Here is a 6,842-nt window from a genome sequence, read left to right as displayed (position 1 = left end):
AATGTATAACGTATAACGTATAACGTATAACGAATAACGTATAACGTAAATCGTATAACGTTCAACTTATAACGTATAACGTACAACGTATAACGTATAACGTATAACGTATAACGTATAACGTATAACGTATAACGTATAAAGTATAACGTATAACGTATAACCTATAACGTATAACGTATAACGTATAACGTATAACGTATAACGTATAACGTATAATGTATAACGTATAACGTATAACGTATAACGTATAACGTATAAAGTATAACGTATAACGTATAACACATAACGTATAACGTATAACGTATAACGTATAACCTATGACGTGTAACGTATAACTTATAACGTGTAACGTATAACGTATAGCGTACAACGCATAACGTATCACGTATAACATATAACGTATAACGTATAACGTGTAACGAAGAACGTATAAAGAATAACGTATAACGTATATCGTATAACGTACAACATATAACGTATAACGTACAACGTATAACGTATAACGTATAACGTATAACGTATAACGTATAACGTATAACGTATAACGTATAACCTATGACGTAAAACGTATAACATATAACGTATAACGTATAACGTGTAACGAAGAACGTATAACGTATAACTTATAACGTATAACGTATAACGTATAACGTATAACGTGTAACGAAGTACGTATAACGAATAACGTATAACGTATATCGTATAACGTACAACTTATAACGTATAACGTACAACGTATAACGTATAACGTATAACGTATAACGTATAACATATAACGTATAACGTATAACGTATAACGTATAACGTATAACGTATAACGTATAACGTATAACGTATAACGTATAAAGTATAACGTATAACGTATAACCTATAACGTATAACGTATAACGTATAACGTATAACGTATAACGTATAACGTATAACGTATAACGTATAACGTATAACGTATAAAGTATAACGTATAACGTATAACCTATAACGTATAACGTATAACGTATAACGTATATCGTATAACGTATAACGTATAACGAATAACGTAAAACGTATAACGTATAACGTATAACGTATAACGTGTAACGAAGAACGTATAAACAATAACGTATAACGTATATCGTATAACGTACAACTTATAACGTATAACGTACAACGTATAACGTATAACGTATAACGTATAACGTATAACGAATAACGGATAACGTATAACGTATAACGTATAACGTATAACGTATAACGTATAACGTATAGCGTATAACGTATAACGTATAACGTATAACGTATAACGTATAACGCATAACATGTAATGTATAACGTATAACGTATAATGTATAACGTATAACGTATAACGTATAACGTACAACGTATATCGTATAACTAACAACGTATAACGTATAACGCATAACGTATAACGTATAATGTATAACGTATAACGTATAACGTATAACGTATAACGTATAACGTATAACGTATAACGTATAACGTATAACGTATAACGTACAACGTATAACGAATGACGTATAACGTATAACGTATAACGTATGACGTATAACGTATAACGTATAACGTATAACGTATAACGTATAACGTATAACGTATAACGTATAACGTATAACGTATAACGTATAACGTATAACGTATAACGTATAACGTATAACGTATAACGTATAACGTATAACATGTAACGTATAGCGTATAACGTGTAACGTATAACGTATAACGTATAACCTATAACGTATAACGTATAACGTATAACGTATAACGTATAACGTATAACGTATAACGTATAAAGTATAACGTATAACGTATAACGTATAACGTATAACGTATAACGTATAACGTATATCGTATAACGTATAACGTATAACGTATAACGTATAACGTATAACGTATAACGTATAACCTATGACGAATAACGTATAACGTATAACGTATAACGTATAACGTATAACGTATAACGTATAACGTATAACGTATAACGTATAACCTATGACATATAACGTGTAACGTATAACGTATAACGTATAACGTATAACGTATAACGAATAACGTGTAACGAAGTACGTATAAAGTATAACGTATAACGTATATCGTATAACGTGTAACGAAGAACGTATAAAGAATAACGTATAACGTATATCGTATAACGTACAACTTATAACGTATAACGTACAACGTATAACGTATAACGTATAACGAATAACGTATAACGTATAACGTATAACGTATAACGTATAACGTATAACGTATAGCGTATAACGTATAACGTATAACGTATAACGTATAACGTATAACGCATAACATGTAATGTATAACGTATAACGTATAATGTATAACGTATAACGTATAACGTATAACGTACAAAGTATAACGTATCACGTATAACGTATTACGAATAACCTATAACGTATAACGTATAACGTAACCCCTATAACGTATAAAGTATAACGTATAACGTATATCGTATAACGTATAACGTATACCGTATATCGTAAAACGTATAACGTATAACGTATAACGTATAACGTGTAACGATGTACGTATAAAGTATAACGTATAACGTATAACGTATAACGTATAACTAATAACGTATAACGTATAACGCATAACGTATAACGTATAACGTATAACGTATAACGTATAACGTATAACGTACAACGTATATCGTATAACTAATAACGTATAACGTATAACGCATAACGTATAACGTATAATGTATAACGTATAACGTATAACGTATAACGTATAACGTATAACGTATAACGTATAACGTATAACGTATAACGTACAACGTATAACGTATGACGTATAACGTATAACGTATAACGTATGACGTATAACGTATAACGTATAACGTATAACGTATAACGTATAACGTATAACGTATAACGTATAACGTATAACGTATAACGTATAACGTATAACGTATAACGTATAACGTATAACGTATAACGTATAACGTATAACGTATAACGTATAACATGTAACGTATAGCGTATAACGTGTAACGTATAACGTATAACGTATAACGTATAACGTATAACGTATAACGTATAACGTATAACGTATAACGTATAACGTATAACGTATAAAGTATAACGTATAACGTATAACGTATAACGTATAACGTATAACGTATAACGTATATCGTATAACGTATAACGTATAACGTATAACGTATAACGTATAACGTATAACGTATAACCTATGACGAATAACGTATAACGTATAACGTATAACGTATAACGTATAACGTATAACGTATAACCTATGACGTATAACGTGTAACGTATAACGTATAACGTATAACGTATAACGTATAACGTATAACGTATAACGTGTAACGAAGTACGCCTAAAGTATAACGTATAACGTATATCGTATAACGTATAACGTATAACGTATAACGTATAACGTATAACGTATAACGTAAAACGTATGACGCATTACATACTACGTATAACGTATAACGTTCAACGTATAACCTATGACGTATAACGTATGAGGTATAACGTATAACGTATGAGGTATAACGTATAACGTATAACGTATGACGTATAACGTATAACGTATAACGTATAACGTATAACGTATAACGTATAACGTATAACGTATAACGTATAACGTATAACGTATAACGTATAACGTATAACGTATAACGTATAACGTATAACGTATAACGTATAACGTATAACGTATAACGTACAACGTATAACGTATGACGTATAACGTATAACGTATAACGTATGACCTATAACGTATAACGTATAACGTATAACGTATAACGTATAACGTATAACGTCTATCGTATAACGTATAATGTATAACGTATAACGTATAACGTATAACGAATAACGTATAACGTAAATCGTATAACGTACAACTTATAACGTATAACGTACAACGTATAACGTATAACGTATAACGTATAACGAATAACGTATAACGTATAACGTATAACGTATAACGTATAACGTATAACGTATAACGTATAACGTATAACGTATAACGTATAACGCGTAACGTATAACGCATAACGTATAACGCATAACGTATAACGCATAACGCATAACGCATAACGTATAACGCATAACGTATAACGCATAACGTATAACGTATAACGTATAACGTATAACGTATAACGTATAACGTATAACGTATAACGTATAACGTATAACGTATAACGTATAACGTATAACGTATAACGTGTAACGAAGTACGTATAAAGTATAACGTATAACGTATATCGCATAACGTGTAACGAAGAACGTATAAAGAATAACGTATAACGTATATCGTATAACGTACAACTTATAACGTATAACGTACAACGTATAACGTATAACGTATAACGAATAACGTATAACGTATAACGTATAACGTATAACGTATAACGTATAACGTATAGCGTATAACGTATAACGTATAACGTATAACGTATAACGTATAACTAATAACGTATAACGTATAACGCATAACGTATAACGTATAACGTATAACGTATAACGTATAACGTATAACGTACAACGTATATCGTATAACTAATAACGTATAACGTATAACGCATAACGTATAACGTATAATGTATAACGTATAACGTATAACGTATAACGTATAACGTATAACGTATAACGTATAACGTATAACGTATAACGTATAACGTACAACGTATAACGTATGACGTATAACGTATAACGTATAACGTATGACGCATAACGTATAACGTATAACGTATAACGTATAACGTATAACGTATAACGTATAACGTATAACGTATAACGTATAACGTATAACGTATAACGTATAACGTATAACGTATAACGTATAACGTATAACGTATAACGTATAACGTATAACATGTAACGTATAGCGTATAACGTGTAACGTATAACGTATAACGTATAACGTATAACGTATAACGTATAACGTATAACGTATAACGTATAACGTATAACGTATAACGTATAACGTATAACGTATAACGTATAACGTATAACGTATAACGTATAACGTATAACGTATAACGTATAAAGTATAACGTATAACGTATAACGTATAACGTATAACGTATAACGTATAACGTATAACGTATATCGTATAACGTATAACGTATAACGTATAACGTATAACGTATAACGTATAACGTATAACCTATGACGAATAACGTATAACGTATAACGTATAACGTATAACGTATAACGTATAACGTATAACCTATGACGTATAACGTGTAACGTATAACGTATAACGTATAACGTATAACGTATAACGTATAACGTGTAACGAAGTACGCCTAAAGTATAACGTATAACGTATATCGTATAACGTATAACGTATAACGTATAACTTATAACGTATAACGTAAAACGTATGACGCATTACATACTACGTATAACGTATAACGTTCAACGTATAACCTATGACGTATAACGTATGAGGTATAACGTATAACGTATAACGTATGACGTATAACGTATAACGTATAACGTATAACGTATAACGTATAACGTATAACGTATAACGTATAACGTATAACGTATAACGTATAACGTATAACGTATAACGTATAACGTATAACGTATAACGTATAACGTATAACGTATAACGTATAACGTATAACGTATAACGTACAACGTATAACGTATGACGTATAACGTATAACGTATAACGTATGACCTATAACGTATAACGTATAACGTATAACGTATAACGTATAACGTATAACGTCTATCGTATAACGTATAATGTATAACGTATAACGTATAACGTATAACGAATAACGTATAACGTAAATCGTATAACGTACAACTTATAACGTATAACGTACAACGTATAACGTATAACGTATAACGTATAACGTATAACGTATAACGTATAACGTATAACGTATAACGTATAACGTATAACGTATAACGTATAACGTATAACGTATAACGTATAACGTATAACGTATAACGTATAACGTATAACGTATAACGTATAACGTATAACGTATAACGCGTAACGTATAACGCATAACGTATAACGCATAACGTATAACGCATAACGTATAACGCATAACGTATAACGCATAACGTATAACGCATAACGTATAACGCATAACGTATAACGCATAACGTATAACGTATAACGTATAACGTATAACGTATAACGTATAACGTATAACGTATAACGTATAACGTATAACGTATAACGTATAACGTATAACGTATAACGTATAACGTATAACGTATAACGTATAACGTAAAACGTATGACGCATTACATACTACGTATAACGTATAACGTTCAACGTATAACCTATTACGTATTACGTATAACTTATAACGTATAACGTATAACGTATAACGTATAACGTATAACGTATAACGTATAACGTATAACGTATAACGTATAACGTATAACGTATAACGTATAACGTATAACGTATAACGTATAACGTATAACGTATAACGTATAACGTATAACGTATAACGTATAACGTATAACGTATAACGCGTAACGTATAACGCATAACGTATAACGCATAACGTATAACGTATAACGTGTAACGAAGTACGTATAACGAATAACGTATAACGTATATCGTATAACGTACAACTTATAACGTATAACGTACAACGTATAACGTATAACGTATAACGTATAACGTATAACATATAACGTATAACGTATAACGTATAACGTATAACGTATAACGTATAACGTATAACGTATAACGTATAACGTGTAACGTATAACGTATAACGTATAACGTATAACGTATAACGCATAACGTATAACGTATAACGTATAACGTATAACGTATAACGTATAACGTATAACGTATAACGTATATCGCATGAC

Source organism: Ptiloglossa arizonensis, unplaced genomic scaffold (genome assembly GCF_051014685.1).
Source record: "Ptiloglossa arizonensis isolate GNS036 unplaced genomic scaffold, iyPtiAriz1_principal scaffold0602, whole genome shotgun sequence".
Lineage (NCBI taxonomy): Eukaryota > Metazoa > Arthropoda > Insecta > Hymenoptera > Colletidae > Ptiloglossa > Ptiloglossa arizonensis.
This window is presented reverse-complemented; position numbering follows the sequence as displayed.